The sequence below is a fragment of the Macrosteles quadrilineatus genome, unplaced genomic scaffold (assembly GCF_028750875.1).
Source record: "Macrosteles quadrilineatus isolate MER2022 unplaced genomic scaffold, UCM_ALF_1.0 Scaffold_2__2_contigs__length_208266976, whole genome shotgun sequence".
NCBI classification, from domain to species: domain Eukaryota; kingdom Metazoa; phylum Arthropoda; class Insecta; order Hemiptera; family Cicadellidae; genus Macrosteles; species Macrosteles quadrilineatus.
Window position 1 is genome coordinate 154,896,272 of NW_026542595.1, and position 18,965 is coordinate 154,915,236.

The 18,965-nt window shown below is 38.7% G+C and overlaps 2 pseudogenes; both read left to right on the top strand.

Annotated features, from left to right (window-relative positions):
* Positions 1-2,778: 2,778 nt before the first annotated feature.
* On the top strand, positions 2,779-3,995 carry LOC128987005 (dnaJ homolog subfamily A member 1-like; annotated as a pseudogene).
* Positions 3,996-10,813: 6,818 nt separating this feature from the next.
* On the top strand, positions 10,814-12,606 carry LOC128985048 (heterogeneous nuclear ribonucleoprotein L-like; annotated as a pseudogene).
* The last annotated feature ends 6,359 nt before the right edge of the window (positions 12,607-18,965 follow it).

Genomic DNA, 18,965 nt, shown 5'->3' on the forward strand with positions numbered 1-18,965 from the left:
TTTCCTGAGATATGAAACTGCATGTTTAAAAGGACTGAAGAGTATTTTATCATCCAAATAAAACAGTGTTTTGAGACTTGTCAATTTATGCTTGCCTTAGTCCAGTAAACATTGAATAATCTTGATGAAGTAAGTCTTCGGGTACCGGTAGTGAGAAAGCTCTCATCAACTAAAATCATATCCCTTCTAGATAGTTCATGCATTTCTACATAAACTCGAGTCACCGGCGAGTTATTTTTATATTATAGGCTGTAGAATTTCGGTAGCGTGTGTGGAGTGGATGGAGTGGACTGTATTTATAAAATAAGCGGAGTTTGATTCTTCATGACACAAATTACAAACACTGAGAAACAATTGACAAATAGTTTTAATATAACAAATAAACTTTGAGTAATTTTACAGAGCTACAAAAAAGATTAACATTACAAAAGAGAGAGAGGGATCTTCATGCTTGATGTTTTGTTTTCAACTAACAAAATTACTATTTCATTGTTAAAATCACATGTTGTTTTTAAACATTAAACAGGTAAAAAAATCAATGCCATCCGTCTTTATTTTTAGATGAAAGAAAGCATTATTATAACAAAGTTATAATTATACTGAATATTACAGAACATACCCCCGCCCGTGAACCACTAAGAGGGGTTCACCTAATAATCAAGTATTGAGAAAAAATGTATTTTAGAAATGAACATATTTACAATACACTTTTGGTTAACAGTCTAACTTCTGTTCGTTATTCATCATTGATTGGTAGGGGTGAGACTTTAGTTATAGGTCTGGAGAGTGTTCCTGATGACGTTTTTAATTGTACAACTCGTACAAGACCATCTTGCCCTGGGGAAGTTGAAATGACACGTCCCATTCGCCATGAAAGGGGAGGTTGGTTTTGTTCATGCAATAGGACAAGATCTCCAGTTTTGATGTTAGGTTGAGGACTTCTCCATTTCCCTCGTTGTTGCAACGTGTAAAGGTATTCTTGTTGCCATCTTTTCCAAAAACTTTGGGTTAAGGCTTGAACAAACTTCCACCTTGACAATCTGTTTGTTGAGACATCATTCCAGTCAGGTTCGGGAAGAGATAAAAGAGGTCCTCCAATCAGAAAATGACCTGGAGTTAGGCAATTATTTTCGCTGGGGTCAGATGAAAGTGGGGTTAAGGGCCGTGAATTTAGAATTGCTTCGATGCGAGTTGTTAGTGTGATGAACACTTCAAGAGTAAGAATCTGTTCACCTATGACTCTCCGAAGATGGTGTTTGACACTGCGGACAGTTCTCTCCCAAAGGCCACCTTGGTGCGGAGCTGCGGGGGGTAAGAAATGAAATTGAATTTTGTTTTCCATGGAAAACTTACTAATAGCTTCTTGAGTTTCTTTCTGAATAAAGACATTCTTTACGATCTTTTGAACTTCATTAGCGGCTCCTACATAATTTGTTCCGCAGTCCGAGTAGATGTTGCTACATAACCCTCGTCGAGAGACAAATCTTGTCAATGCTGCTAGGTAAGCTTCGGAACTAAGATCCGTAAAAACTTCTAAATGTACAGCCTTGACAGAAAAACAAATGACGATACAAACGTATACTTTAATTGGACAGGACTTCCTTAATTTGCAAGGTTTAACCGAGAATGGACCTAAATAGTCCGTCCCACAGTTGTTGAACACTCTTGAGGGCAGAACTCTTTGTGGAGGAAGATCTCCCATTTTATGAGTGGTGGTCATAGGATTGCATTTAAAGCATCGGATGCACTTGTGAACTCTTCTCTTCTTCGAATAACACTTCGAGAAGATAGGATCCAAAACTTCTGAGATATAACGGCTTGTAAAAACTGAGGTCTAGCAAGCAAGTGTTTCAAATGGTAATGATCAACGATGAGATTGGTGACATGGTTAGTTTTGGGAGAGACAATAGGGTGCTTTGCAGCGTAGGATATTTAAGAGTGCTTAAGGTGGCCTCCAACACGAATCAATCCATTTTCGCCTAAGATAGGGGATAGAGACGCAAGACGGGAGGAACAAGGTTTTCCAGCTTTCAATCTAGAAATATCTTCAGAAAAAACTGTTTGTTGAATCATTTTACAGATAGTGATTGTTGCTTTATCAATTTCTTCAAGCTTTAAAAATCCTGATTCTTTAACCTGGTTTGTTAAGTTATTTTTGAAGCGTAGAATGTAAGCGATGACTCGTTGGAGGGTTGACCAAGATGAAAACCTGTTGAATAAGTCTGGTTTTTGAGTTGTAACCATTATTGGTAAAGGTTCGGCCTTACGTTCTGGCAATTTTTTGTCTTGCTAAGCATAATTGATTAATGAATAAATCAGTGCATACTCTAATGATTAACTAGGAGCATTTGTAAGATTGTATAGTATATAAGGTATTGCAAAATCTAAGTACAATATATCAAAAAACTTGTAATGTTTTTTTATTAAAAACCTCATCTCTTTAATCTTTATTTGCATGTTAAATATCCTTTACTATAAATAAACTTGACGATTTAGCATAAATCTACATAGTTTGGTAATTACTTATAACCAATGCATAAATGTAGTAGTCAGTGTACACATTGGATTCTAACTTGCTGTAAAACCTAGACAGCTGATTTTACAAAATACCCAAACAATAAACAACCATTACTGTCATTGTCATTTTTATTTGCAGCTACTTTAAAAACGATTACTGAGTTTTAGACGGTTTGAGACATAATAACTTGGATTTTTTAAACAGATTTTTTTTCGTTTATCTTGTTTTGCGTTACAACATTGACTAGTTGGATAAATAAAATGGTAAAAGAAACAGGATATTATGACATCCTTGGCGTCAAACCCGACTGTACTTTAGATGAGTTAAAGAAAGCATACAGAAAACTAGCTCTCAAGTACCATCCGGACAAAAACCCAAGTGAAGGTGAGCGGTTCAAGCAAATTTCGCAGGCTTATGAAGTACTGTCAACCCCAGAGAAGAGAGCCATCTACGACAGGGGTGGCGAGGAAGCATTGAAGGCAGGAAGTGGAGGTGGAGGATTTTCCTCCAACCCGATGGATATATTTAACATCTTCTTTGGAGGTGGCAGAAGAGGGCCGGGCGAACGGAAATGTCAAGACGTTGTACATCAGCTCTCAATATCCTTAGAGGATCTGTACAAGGGTTCCACGAGGAAACTGGCAATCGAGAAGAATGTTGTTTGTGAAAAGTGTGAAGGTCGTGGAGGAAAGAAAGGTGCCATTGAGAAGTGCGGAACTTGCGGTGGCTCCGGAATGGAAATCCAGGTACACCAGCTGGGACCTGGCATGATGCAGCAAATACAGCGAATGTGCAGCGACTGTAAGGGCCAAGGAGAGAAGATCCCCATCAAAGACCACTGCAAGACGTGCAACGGGAAGAAGACAGTAAGAGATTGAAAAGTTCTCGAAGTCCACGTCCTTCCTGGAATGGTCGACGGTCAGAAAATCACGTTTGCAGAAGAAGGAGACCAAGAACCTGGGTATAAACCTGGTGATATTGTTATAGTACTGGATGAAAAGAGGCACCCCAGGTTTAAAAGATCGGGAAGTGACTTGATCTTTCGAATGGAAATTGAGTTGGTAGAATCCTTATGTGGGTTCAAAAAGGTGATCAGAACTCTAGATGACAGGAATCTTCTGATCACTGTCATTCCAGGGGAAATAGTAAAACATGGGGATATCAAGTGCGTTATAGGGGAGGGGATTCCTCAATATCTTAATTCGTCCGAGAAAGGTAAACTTATTGTTCAGTTTATTGTAAATTTTCCATCCGTGCTTCCACCTACTGTGATGGCACAACTGGAGCAGTGTTTACCACCAAGGCCTCAGCAAGACGTCCCTGAAAATGCTGAAGAGTGTCTTCTGAGTGATATGGACATGGCCTCCGAATCTAGAAGACGAGCACCCAGAGGACAAGAAAGTGAGTCAGAAATGCCTCAGGTCCAGTGTGCAGCTAGTTGATTAATTGGTTTAACCAGTTGTTATGATTTACTTGGAGTTTCTTGTTGTTACCGTTTTATAATTTTTAATTCCTTAATAAATTGAGTTTAATAATAATCTTCCAATAATGTCTCCACTGGTTCTTCTTTTATTTACATAACTCTACTTCTGGATAAAATTACAGAACCATGTGACATGAAATTTATGCAGGTTACGAGAATTAATATTTGAAAACTATTTACAATCGTTTGAATAAAATACTCCCGCCGCAGCAAACCTGCAGACTAAGCGAATTTCCATTAACCTGATTAGATTTACACTAAATGCCTCCATAAAAATATCACGTTTATTTCCTATTTAAATAGAATTAGTTTAACGAGTACTTAAGTTTGCTGCAACAGGGAGGGTAAAAAAGTGCTTTTTAGCGAATTTCCCTATAGGGAAGTAGCTATTACCGTAGGTGGCACGGTAAGACCTAGACCCGGGACCGATTTACTTTTTCATTTTGATGTCCCCAGAGGCCAAAAACACCATTCGTTCAAATTTTTACATATGTATATATATATATACAGGGTGTCCGGTCATAAGTGTTAAATAAAATTTTGCATCAAACTACATGGTAATGGCGACACAATGACGCACATTTGAGGTTCCCAACCTCAACCGTTAGAGAATAACAAATAAATTAAGGTTTTCCAAAAATTATTGTAGTTGTTATGAAAAAGGTTATATTACTCTGTTAAAAATGCACTAATTGTTAGTTTAAATGTCATTTTCAGAATTCTCACAAAATTTTAAATAGATATATTACATAATCGTTGGGATACGGAAAAATATTATACTTAAATTTCTTCGTTAAACAATTATTTTTAATACCGACGAAAATTTAAATAACATTCAGCAACTTATTTCTCGGTTACCGAGTTCCGCTGAGTTAAACAAATATTACTAAAAACCTCCTTATTTAAAGGGCTTTACAATGATGTATAACTACTATTATCTACTGTCAAATCTATGATAAATTTTACGCACTATTGTGAAAAATCACGGTTAAACTAAAACAGATATTGTAAAAAAATATGAATTTTACTTACTATTTTATGAGCTGACCACTGATGATGAGGGTTTGTGTAATTTATGATTGACCAGACTACACTTTCATCAAACTAAAGAATTTTCTTTAGACTTTGGAAAATTTGTTATTAAAAAAACACAATATATTAGTAAAAACACACAATACAAATCAGATCAATGACATAATTCGTCCGAAGCCCAACTTTTATTAAGGTGGAATCACAGTTTGGGTGTAAAGTGCATTCCGTTTTCCCGCAAGTAGGCCCTAGCTCGCTTGTGAATCGCGCCAACTGTGACCTCATACGTCAATTTTTACCTTACTTTCCCAGCAGCCTCAAAGATTCTCTCCCGTAACCCAACAGAGTTTACAACAGTCGAGTAAACTAGACTTTTCATGCAACCCCAAACAAAAAAATCTAACGGGCTCAAGTCTGGAGATCGAGAAAGGCCATGTCACACTTCCTCCACGTTGACCACGTCCAATCCATGTCGGGTAGTTTTGGTATAGCCACAACCGAACTTCCGCGAGTTAATTGAAATCTTATCTGAAATATGAAAAATATACGATAACCATAACTTTATCACAAACACATTTTGCTACTATATGTTTCTTTTCTTAGCTTAATAGTTATAAAAAAAGCGTTGAATGCGAGAGAAAAATACAAATTATTCGTTGCCTGCACTTAAATGTATTATTCTTCCCAATAGCTTTTCTCTGCCCTACCATGTTTTTTCACAACAATGATTGAATTACATTAGGAAATTTAAAAACTTGGTAAAAACTATTATACACCATTGTGAAGCCCTTTAAATAAGGAAGTTTTTAGTAATATTTGTTTAACTCAGCGGAACTCGGTAACCGAGAAATAAGTTGCTAAATGTTATTTAAATTTTCGTCGGTATTAAAAATAATTGTTTAACGAAGAAATTTAAGTATAATATTTTTCCGTATCCCAACGATTATGTGTTATATCTATTTACAATTTTGTGAGGATTCTGAAAATGACATTAAAACTAACAATTAGTGCATTTTTAACAGAGTAATATAACCTTTTTCATAACAACTACAATAATTTTTGGAAAACCTTAATGTATTTGTTATTCTCTAACGGTTGAGGTTGGAAACCTCAAATGTGCGTCATTATGTCGCCATTACCATGTAGTTTGATGCACAATTTTATTTAACAGTTATGACCGGACACCCTGTATATATATATATATATATATATATATATATATATATATATATATATATATATATATATAGACTTTTATATATATATATATACGTCCGTGAACGCGATAACTTGAGTAATTTTTGTCCGATTTTGATGAAATTTGGTTTATAGGTGTAAAGCGGGATAAACTTGAATGAGTTCGCGAACCAGCACGATCGGACCATGGGAACGGGGCTTTACGGGGGGTTTTATGGGGTAAAAATTGGTTTTTCTCACTTTTGACCCTCAAAACACAAAATTTCCCGATTTATCTTTAGACCTTTTTAAAGAGCTTAAAAAAACAAATAATTTAGTATATAAAAGTATTTTTGTTCGATTATTAGTAACGGAGAAAATTAAAAAAATTGTAAATTTAAAATTCCCATGTTATTCTTATGGAGAATATTGTCAAATGATGTAGTTTGCTTGTTTATGGATATATTTTGATCAAACTTGGCAAATTTATTTATTTTGTACTAAGCTAACAATATTTTACTCAAAAACACACTTTATTAGTTTCCTTGTAGCAGCAAACCTAGGTACTCGTTAAACCTAATGTTATTCAAATATATTTAACTGAAAATCAATTCAGACAAATGGAAATTCGCTTAGTCGGCAGGTTTGCTGCGGCGGGGGTATATATATATAGACTTATATATATATATATATATATATATATATATACGTCCGTGAACGCGATAACTTGAGTAATTTTTGTCCGATTTTGATGAAATTTGGTTTAAAGGTGTAAAGCGGGATAAACTTGAATGAGTTCGCGAACCAGCACGATCGGACCATGGGAACGGGGCTTTACGGGGGGTTTTATGGGGTAAAAATTGGTTTTTCTCACTTTTGACCCTCAAAACACAAAATTTCCCAATTTCTCTTTAGACCTTTTGAAAGAGCTTAAAAAAACAAATAATTTAGTATATAAAAGTATTTTTGTTCGATTATTAGTAACGGAGAAAATTAAAAAAATTGTAAATTTAAAATTCCCATGTTATTCTTATGGAGAATATTGTCAAATGTTGTAGTTTGCTTGTTTATGAATATATTTTGATCAAACTTGGCAAATTTATTTATTTTGTACTAAGCTATCAATATTTTACTCAAAAACACACTTTAGTTTCTTTGTAGCAGCAAACCTAGGTACTCGTTAAACCTAATGTTATTAAAATATATTTAACTGAAAATCAATTCAGACAAATGGAAATTCGCTTAGTCGGCAGGTTTGCTGCGGCGGGGGTATTTTTGTAAAATGTTAGTAGTTTAGTAATAAAAAATGAAAGTATTTTCCAAATTTGATCAAAATATGTTCATAAACAAGCAAACTACAACAGTTGACTTATTGTCCATAAGAATAACATGGGAATTTTAAATTTACAATTTTTTGGAATTTTCTCCGTAACCATTAGGCGCACAACAACGCTTCAATATACTAAATTATTTGCTTTTTAAGCTCTACAAAATGGTTTTGAAAGAAATTGTAAAATTTTGTGTTTTTAGGGTTAAAAATGGGAAAACCCTATTTCTACCCCATAAAACCCCATATAAAACCCCGTTCCCATAGTCCGATCATGCTGATTCGCGAACTCGTTCGAATAAATGTAGGTTTACACGTTTATACCAAATTTCATCAAAATCGGATCATTTTTGCTCGAGTTATCGCGCTAACGGACACATATGTATATATGAATTTGAACGGATGGTGTTTTTGGCCTCTAGGGACCTTAAAACAAAAAAGTAAATCGGTCCCGGGTCCAGGTCTTACCATGAGTACTACGGTAATAGCTTATTCCCTATATGGGAAATTCGCTAAAACCTATCAAGTAATTGTAATCATACAAATAAATAAGAAAAACATAACAAGAAGAAGGGCCAGTAACAAATACAATGACATTAATGTGATGTATGCGTTATGTCTAAGAATAAGCCTTTGAAATTAAAAACCCGATTTCCTGAGATATGAAACTGCATGTTTAAAAGGACTGAAGAGTATTTTATCATCCAAATAAAACAGTGTTTTGAATTTATGCTTGCCTTAGTCCAGTAAACATTGAATAATCTTGATGAAGTAAGTCTTCGGGTACTGGTAGTAAGAAAGCTCTCATCAACTAAAATCATATCCCTTCTAGATAGTTCATGCATTTCTACATAAACTCGAGTCACCGGCGAGTTATTTTTATATTATAGGCTGTAGAATTTCGGTAGCGTGTGTGGAGTGGATGGAGTGGACTGTATTTATAAAATAAGCGGAGTTTGATTCTTCATGACACAAATTACAAACACTGAGAAACAATTGACAAATAGTTTTAATATAACAAATAAACTTTGAGTAATTTTACAGAGCTACAAAAGAGATTAACATTACAAAAGAGAGAGAGGGATCTTCATGCTTGATGTTTTGTTTTCAACTAACAAAATTACTATTTCATTGTTAAAATCACATGTTGTTTTTAAACATTAAACAGGTAAAAAATCAATGCCATCTGTATTTATTTTTAGATGAAAGAAAGCATTATTATAACAAAGTTATAATTATACTGAATATTACAGAACATACCCCCGCCCGTGAACCACTAAGAGGGGTTCACCTAATAATCAAGTATTGAGAAAAAATGTATTTTAGAAATGAACATATTTACAATAAACTTTTGGTTAACAGTCTAACTTCTGTTCGTTATTCATCATTGATTGGTAGGGGTGAGACTTTAGTTATAGGTCTGGAGAGTGTTCCTGATGACGTTTTTAATTTTACAACTCGTACAAGACCATCTTGCCCTGGGGAAGTTGAAATGACACGTCCCATTCGCCATGAAAGGGGAGGTTGGTTTTGTTCATGCAATAGGACAAGATCTCCAGTTTTGATGTTAGGTTGAGGACTTCTCCATTTCCCTCGTTGTTGCAACGTGTAAAGGTATTCTTGTTGCCATCTTTTCCAAAAACTTTGGGTTAAGGCTTGAACAAACTTCCACCTTGACAATCTGTTTGTTGAGACATCATTCCAGTCAGGTTCGGGAAGAGATAAAAGAGGTCCTCCAATCAGAAAATGACCTGGAGTTAGGCAATTATTTTCGCTGGGGTCAGATGAAAGTGGGGTTAAGGGCCGTGAATTTCGAATTGCTTCGATGCGAGTTGTTAGTGTGATGAACACTTCAAGAGTAAGAATCTGTTCACCTATGACTCTCCGAAGATGGTGTTTGACACTGCGGACAGTTCTCTCCCAAAGGCCACCTTGGTGCGGAGCTGCGGGGGGTAAGAAATGAAATTGAATTTTGTTTTCCATGGAAAACTTACTAATAGCTTCTTGAGTTTCTTTCTGAATAAAGACATTCTTTACGATCTTTTGAACTTCATTAGCGGCTCCTACATAATTTGTTCCGCAGTCCGAGTAGATGTTGCTACATAACCCTCGTCGAGAGACAAATCTTGTCAATGCTGCTAGGTAAGCTTCGGAACTAAGATCCGTAAAAACTTCTAAATGTACAGCCTTGACAGAAAAACAAATGAAGATACAAACGTATACTTTAATTGGACAGGACTTCCTTAATTTGCAAGGTTTAACCGAGAATGGACCTAAAAAGTCCGTCCCGCAGTTGTTGAACACTCTTGAGGGCAGGACTCTTTGTGGAGGAAGATCTCCCATTTTATGAGTGGTGGTCATAGGATTGCATTTAAAGCATCGGATGCACTTGTGAACTCTTCTCTTCTTCGAATAACACTTCGAGAAGATAGGATCCAAAACTTCTGAGATATAACGGCTTGTAAAAACTGAGGTCTAGCAAGCAAGTGTTTCAAATGGTAATGATCAACGATGAGATTGGTGACATGGTTAGTTTTCTGCAAGACAATAGGGTGCTTTGCAGCGTAGGATATTTAAGAGTGCTTAAGGCGGCCTCCAACACGAATCAATCCATTTTCGCCTAAGAAAGGGGATAGAGACGCAAGACGGGAGGAACAAGGTTTTCCAGCTTTCAATCTAGAAATATCTTCAGAAAAAACTGTTTGTTGAATCATTTTACAGATAGTGATTGTTGCTTTATCAATTTCTTCAAGCTTTAAAAATCCTGATTCTTTAACCTGGTTTGTTAAGTTATTTTTGAAGCGTAGAATGTAAGCGATGACTCGTTGGAGGGTTGACCAAGATGAAAACCTGTTGAATAAGTCTGGTTTTTGAGTTGTAACCATTATTGGTAAAGGTTCGGCCTTACGTTCTGGCAATTTTTCGTCTTGCTAAGCATAATTGATTAATGAATAAATCAGTGCATACTCTAATGATTAACTAGGAGCATTTGTAAGATTGTATAGTATATAAGGTATTGCAAAATCTAAGTACAATATATCAAAAAACTTGTAATGTTTTTTAATTAAAAACCTTATCTCTTTAATCTTTATTTGCATGTTAAATATCCTTTACTATAAATAAACTTGACGATTTAGCATAAATCTACATAGTTTGGTAATTACTTATAACCAATGCATAAATGTAGTAGTCAGTGTACACATTGGATTCTAACTTGCTGTAAAACCTAGACAGCTGATTTTACAAAATACCCAAACAATAAACAACCATTACCAATAAAATGACGTGCAACGGGAAGAAGACAGTAAGAGTTCGAAAAGTCCTCGAAGACCACACCACGGAGCAGTATACTAACAATTTCAATGAAGAGCTGAGGCGAAAAAGGCCAGAGAACCTCACCCCCAACCATGTGTTGCTGTTCACCATCGTCAACCCTCTCTACCCCATCACAGTGCACGTTCTTCACACGATCTGCTCGCCCATTGGTTAGGTGCAGAGGATCGTTATCTTCAAGAAGAACGGCGTCCAAGCCATGGTTGAGTTCGAAAGTGTAGATACAGCAAAGCGTGTCAAGGAAGAACTGAACGGGGCTGACATCCACTCGGGCTGCTGCACAATCAAGATTGAGTTCGCTAAGCCCAAAAAATTGTATGTTCACAAGAATGATTCAGAGAGCTGGGACTACACCACACCTACTCCTGCTAAGGCTGCTGATGCTGCTAACAGACCAGCTCCGTTGCTGGCAGACCCCAGATTCACCCCTGGCCCAACCCCTTACAACAAGTTCACTCCAGGGGACGGACTTCGAGGGGGCTATGTGGACCAATACGATGACAATTATAACAACGAGCACGGTTACGACCACTATGGAGAGAGGTTCCCCCCTTCACCTCCACACAGCGGACCTATGGACTCGGGCAGGTTCGTCAATGGCAACAGACGTTACATGGGGCGTGGGGAGGGGATGCACCCGGGGCCCCCGGCACCACGGGGCCCTGGCTACGGACTCCTCACCCCCACGGGGCCCCCCAACGGCACCCAGACCAGCAGTGGTGGCTGTGTCATGATGGTGTATGGACTGGACAAGGACAAGGTGAATCCGGACAAACTTTTCAACATCTTCTGTCTTTACGGCAACGTCATCAAGATAACGTTTCTCAAGACTAAGGAAGGCTGTGCTATGATCCAGATGGGAGACACAATATCTGTCGAGCGTTGCATTTCCAATCTCAACAACACTTCAGTCGGCGAAATGCAGATTCAGCTAGGATTTTCTAAACAAGCGTTCCTGAATGACGTGGCACAACCGTACAACTTGCCAGACAGCAGTCCTTCCTTCAAGGACTTCATGGGCAGCAAGAACAACCGGTTCATCAACTCCATGGCCAGCAAAAACCGGAAACAGGGACCCTCTAAGGTTTTGCACTTCTTCAACACCCCTCCAAACAGCACAGAAGATGTGCTCAGAGATATTTTCTATGAAAAGTGTGAACTAAGACCAAATGTGCAGCTGTTTCCCATTAAAGGTTATCGTAGTTCCTCAGGCCTGCTAGAGTTTCAGAGTGTTGAAAAGGCACTTCTTGCATTGATGCTTTGCAATCGCCACCCTGTAAAAAATCCAAGTGGCAAATTCCCCTACGTGATGAAGCTGTGCTTCTCCTCGAACCGGTTCCCGGTGAACCTCAACTTCAAATCTGAACCATTAGATGCCGGGGACAAGGAGTAGACCCTCAACCCGGTGGCAGTTTCTCGCTCTTTACATGTCAATTATTAATGATAAGCCCAACAAAACTAACTGTAAAATTCATTATTGTTTGTTTAATTTTGTCCTTTAACACCTCAGTTGAATTATTTTTTTTAATTTACCCAAAATTGTTTATTGTTTATCTGTTTTGTGGATGTTTATAATCTATTTGCTGTCAATGTCAAACAAAACATACGGAAACGCAGAGAAACTGCCACTCGGAAACGGATGATAAATTCCATATATGTTAGCGTTAGATTAGTCTTTTATTGTTTTTACTGTCTTTTGTAGATTGTAAGTTATTTGACACAAATTTGTAATACAAATTTGCTAAATATGTATTCTATTTTCTATAAATATGTATTTTAATTTAGTTGGGAATTTGAGTTAGTCTATCCTACTAATATTATAAATGAGAAAGTTTGGATGTATGGATGTATGGATGTATGGATGTATGTTTGTGACAAGTGAACGCGAAAAATACTGGTCAGATTGGGCTGAAATTTGGCATGATGATAGCTCACATTCCCGATTAACATATAGGCATATTCTTATTTCAAAAATCCTTTCGGGCTCCGCCCCAGCGGCTCCGGAGTTTCCCATGTTAACCTTATGAGAAATGGAATTATTGAATCTTAACAGCTGTTTCAATTAAACAAGTTGGTTCTGTTCTATGATGTTCAATAGCATTAAAGTTACAAGGATTACCAACAGGGTGCAGCACTATTATTTCTTTTACATTTATGACAACAGCTAATTTGCAACCAAAAGGTGAGTGAGCGTAGCGAACGAACTTCAACCTGGAGGCGAGTTAGCGTAGCGAACGAGCTAACCTGAAGGCAAGTGAGCGCAGCGAACGAGCTCCAACCTAAAGGTGAGTGAGCGTAGCGAACCAGCTCCAACCTAAAGGTGAGTGAGCGTAGCGAACCAGCTCCAACCTAAAGGTGAGTGAGCGTAGCGAACAAACTTCAACCAGGACGTGATTGAGCCATGCGAACGAGATAATCTTGAAAATTAAGAAGTTAAACGGGGCAAAGCCCGCGGGTTACAGCTAGTTGTAAGATAATATTTCATAACTTTTTAATTACTGACAGATCTTTTTTTTGCAAGGATTTACATATTGTTGTTGTTTTTTTTTAGTTTTTTTGTTAATCCAATAATTATCATTACGTTACTTGTTGGCAACGTAAAACATATCAATCTAGCGCTTATCAACATCACGTCCTACTTTACCTAACATAACCGTTAAGTTCTAAAAGACAGTAATTTATAGGAGAATTGTTAACACTTCTTTTATTTTCTCATGAAGTTATGATTTTTACTATTTAGTGTGTAACGGAAGTGAACCGGTTTGAGCCGGGATTGGTTGTTTTACTAGTTTGACAAATTTTACTTTTCAATCGTTGCCATAAAACACCAAGTGATGCTGTACCGTCTGTGGTCTTTATTGTAACATTTGTAATGAGAACACCGCATATATTTAAACCGGTACAGTATTAATATATGGATTATAATATAAATATTGTAAAAAGTTTGACTACGGTCTTAAATTATTTTGTCTTCACGGTGGATTGTCACGCTAGTGTTTAGTCTAATTTACGAACGCTCTTAGTTGTACGTTGAATGTAGCCGGTCTCAGGTTCGGTCACTGTTGAATGTTTGTATGAATGACAAATAGAGTTATTGATTTGAAAAAAAAAAAACAATGTTTAATGTGGGGTTAATTAATAAAATAAATGATTTATGGATGAATGTACCTTTGGGAATATGTCGGACGTAGTGAGCGGCAAGGAAGCGCCGCCGGGGTCGAGTTGCGATGGTAGATGGTAGAATGTCCTCAAGACGAAGGCACAACACTTGACACTATCTTCTTATGTTGAAGCTTGATCTTGATGTCGGAATAACGCACGTCTAAAAGTCTATACAGTCCAAAATGAGCGCTCACAAAGTTCCTACGCGACCGCGGTAGACCGGAATGGGAGGATTCACTGCTAAACTGACTTTACACACTGGTTAATACAATTAATTTAATTTAAAGAGGAAAAAATGGTATGAGTACTATACAAAGGGGCCACGGACTATTCCGAGTGGCAATAATAGAGAATTAAAACTATAAGAGGGAAAGCCGCAATGGCAGAGAAAATTAATTATGTCAAAGTGACATGTGTTAGGTAAACCCGGTAACCGACAGACTGGGCAAGCGTCCCGAAGCGACGCTAAAACTTCGCAAAAATATCCTTCCGCCAAGTTAACCAATGGGCATTGTGCTGACCCCACTAGGTTGAATTGAAAACCCCTACTCCCTCTCTGTCGGCGGCAAATACAAATGCATAAATTATATACAGTACAAGAAATAGACACATTTTCCTGAAAACTTACTTAACATACCGGCGGCTTTGAATCAGTAAGGATTCAACAAAACAAAGTACAACAAATCAAGATTGATATCAAATGAGAATAAACTTAACAACTAAGAACTATGTTATACTATGTACATTCTGATGGTGAACTAATCAATTTAACTCAGAAACGGCAGCAAGAAGACCTTAACAGCCGGACGTGTGAAGGTCCCATGTTGGGTTTGGAGTTCGACGACTCGAACAATATTGTCTCTTCCAGGGGTAACATTAGTTATTCTGGCAAGAGGCCAGCACATAGGGGGTGTATCTTGATGAACCAACACCAGATCCCCCACTTGCAGGTTTCGAGTGGGTTTGTCCCATTTAAGTCTCTGCTGGAGAGTGTGGAGGTACTCTCGACTCCACCGCTTCCATACACGTTGGGAGAAGGCTTGAATGAGCTGCCATTGTGACAGTCGATCATCAGGTGTTTCGGCAAGGTTTAGTTCCGGTGTTGCAGTGAGTGGAGCTCCAATTAAAAAATGGCCTGGGGTTAACGCCTGCAAGTCATTTGGGTCACTGGATAGAGCCGTAAGTGGGCGGGAGTTCAGCATTGCTTCCACTTGACAGGTAAGCGTCATGAATTGGCTTAGAGTAGGAACATAGTTGCCTAATACACGTCTAAGGTGATATTTAGCTCCTTTTATGGCACTTCCCCATAGACCTCCATGATGAGGTGCCGCAGGGGGGTTAAAATGGAAGTTAATTTTCCGCTGAATGGAGAATTGTTGTAAAGGGCATTGACCAGTAGTTGAGATGAGCTGTTGCATGGCATTTTTCGCTCCTACGAAATTGGTGCCACAGTCGCTGTATATATCGGCACAGAAGCCTCTACGTGACACAAAGCGAGTAAGTGCAGCGATAAACGCTTCCGTGGACAAGTCCGTAGCCACTTCAATGTGAACTGCTTTTGTAACCAGACAAACGAAGAGACAGATATATGCTTTGATGTGTCGGATAGAACGAAGATTGTGTATTTTTATGGTGAAGGGACCACCATAATCGACTCCCGTTGACAAGAAAGGTCGAGTAGGGGTCACTCTAGCTTTGGGTAAATCGCCCATGAGTGGGAACAGAGGCTTTGGTCTTTGTTTGAAACACGTCATGCATTGGAAAATGCGGGAGCGAACCACACTACGAGCCGATAAAATCCAGACACTCTGGGCTAAGAGTGACAGTGTGAATTGAACACCCAAGTGCATATGTCTTAGGTGGGTGTAGTCTACAAATAAATTGACTACGTGATGATTCTTGGGTAAGACTAGAGGGTGGCACATTTCCTCAGCTAATTCGGAATTACTCAACCTGCCACCAACCCGAATTAGTCCGTCTGCATCAAGAAACGGGGTGAGTCGCTGTAGTCGAGTAGAGCAGATCTTATTGTCCTTGAGGGCAATAATATCATCAAGAAACATCTCTTGTTGTACTAGCTTGAAGATCCGCAACTGAGCTGCTTGCACTTCCGCGACGGAGAGAGGCCCCGCTTGATGTTCCTGCCGGCGGCTGTGAGAAATGAATCGGAGGATGTAGGCCGTGACATGAAGGAGTTTTTCCCAAGACGAGAAGCGGGTAAGAAGATCCCAAGGTGAATGAGAAGCAGTGACAAGCACGGTGAGTGGAGTCAATTTTACTCCATCTAGAGAGTGTTCATCGATGGGTGTGAATTTCGAAGTTGGCCAGTTTGGGGGTGAAAGCTGTAGCCAAGGGGGGCCATGCCACCAGAGTGGATGATGGACAAGCTCTGAAGGGAGGATTCCTCGAGAGGCGCAGTCCGCAGGATTGTCGGTACTGGAAACGTGTCTCCAACAATGGGAGGGAATGAGCTCTTGAATTTGAGCCACCCGGTTTGCCACATATGTCTTCAGACGATACGGGAGAGTTTGTATCCATGAGAGGGTTGTATCCATGCCATACGTCACAGTGGTCAACTGGTATGTTGACAGTGGAAGTGAGGGGGTTTCACGCCAAAGGATAAGCTGATACCTTTGGTCGTGTTTATGGACTTTTATTTGCCGATACATCTGGCGGATGTCACAAGAAAAGACAAATTTATTTAACCGAAAATGTAATAGAATATCACAGATATTGTTCTGTAATTTCGGACCAATGAGAAGAATGTCATTCAATGACAGACCAGAACTGGTCTTTGAACTCGCATCAAAAACTACGCGGAGTTTAGTAGTGCTGCTTTGAGCTTTCAATACACCATGATGCGGGAGGAAATAGTGTGGCTCAGACAGAGCGAGGTTTGGGCACATTTCCATATGTCCTAGAGAATGATATTCCGACATGAAGCCCGAATAAAGATTGCGAAATTCCACATTGTTTGAGTGTTGCAATTTCCTTTCTAAAGATTGGAAGCGTTGTTCAGCGATAGGCTTAGAAGTGCCAAGGGTGGAAGGAGCATGTTCACTTGAAAATGGCAGTCGTACAGTGTAACGCCCGGAAGAGTCACGAGAATGCGTGGTATCAAACAAGTTATCGCACGCAATTTCTTCAGCAGATTTTTTGGAACAGGAAGGTAGTTCCTCTTGAGTCCAAAAACGTTGCATTGAAGAGTGAAGATCAATATCCGCAGTGGAGAGTAGAGAGATAGAGAGATGAGAGGCTCTCGGAGAAGGAGAAGAACACGGAGCTGTTCCAGCGATGACGTAACCAAAAATGGTACCAAGAGCATAAGGCATGTGATCGCCTAACGAGTGACATTCATTTGTTAGCACTTGAGGAAATAATGTACATCCTATAAGGACGTCAATGTGACCCGGTTTATGGAATGTTGGGTCTGCGAGAACGAAAGGTTTCACCTTCTGTAGTACTTCCGGGGTGAGTTCAACACTCGGTAAATCGATAGAGATTTTATCCAAAATATGGAAACAGTGTTTTTGGACAACTAAGTGACCTGAGAGTGACTCAACATTAACACTAAGTGAGCCTTTGGTTTGAGTGAGGGACTGAGCTAGTCCCGTGACAGAGAGATTTGAAGGGTGGCGTCGAGTGCCCAAGAGTTGAGCAGCTCTCTCAGAAATAAAGTCGGACATACTACCAGAATCTAGCAATGCTCGGAATACAAAGGATTGGCCATTAGCAGCGGTGAGTTTTACTAACGCCGTGCTGAGAAGGACAGTACTGTTATGGGGAACATTTTTTTGCTGAACAGTACAAGTCATCGAAGTCGAAGCACTCTGTGCAGACGTCGGCACGGGAACTGAAGCAGTGGTGCGCTGCGAGTGACCTTGAGTATTGCTAAAATGCAGAAGTGAGTGATGCTTATTGCCACACGTTATACAGGAGAATTTAGATTGGCATTCCTTTATATGATGCAGACCGAGACAAGAGATACATCTTTGGTTATTCTTAACGATCTGATAGCGATAATTTGGAGATTTACCTTTGAACAACTTACATTTATATATTGTGTGACCAGGCTTACCACAGCAAAAACAAGAATGATCCATAAATGCTGATGATTTATTAGCGGCAGACACCATGGCTACGCTCTTATTAGAGGAAAAATGAACTCTTTTGTCCATTTTGAGTTTAGAAGTGTTAGCATGTGAAGCCTTTGAATCTGGTTGGGAGTGCAAACTTGCATCTTCGATGTGAGAGCATTCTAAGTTTAAGAAATTAATTATTTCCATTACTTTAGGAAGGGAGTGAGTCTCATCTTCCTCCCTTTTGCTGTTTTCACGGTATTGCTCAAGTTTTTGAACAGTTTTACTATCGAGCTTTCGCAGCAAATGATCAGATAAAAGTGGATTATTCTCCGTAATGTCATGATCTAGGGCCTTAAGGGATTCTGAATGCTCATAAAACGTGGTTATAAAGGACCTTAGCTGTTTAGGGTTACTACTGGAAACAGATGGCAGATCCAAGAGATGGTTAAGGTGTAAGGTAGTCAAGCGACGAATATTGTGATATCTATCACGCAATAACTGATAAGCAATCAGATAGTTAGCAGCAGTGAGATTAAGTGATTTTACTAAGTTTAATGGCTCTCCAGTCAGGACGCTGAGTAGGTATTGAAACTTAGCTACATTAGATAACGCAGCGCTTTTATGCACAGTAGTATCGAACAAATTAATAAAGGAAATCCACTTGAGCGGTGACCCATCAAAGCTTTGTAAATTTAGTTTAGGCAATTTAACACCAGACACAATGGCGGTGGGAAAATGTGGACCGCCAGTGCTGTCAGAGTGTGTTGAATGTGGAGTGACAGGATCCACTGCAGTATTAGTTTCAATCACGCTAGATATGCGGACGTAAAAATCATTAACGTCATCAACATCTTT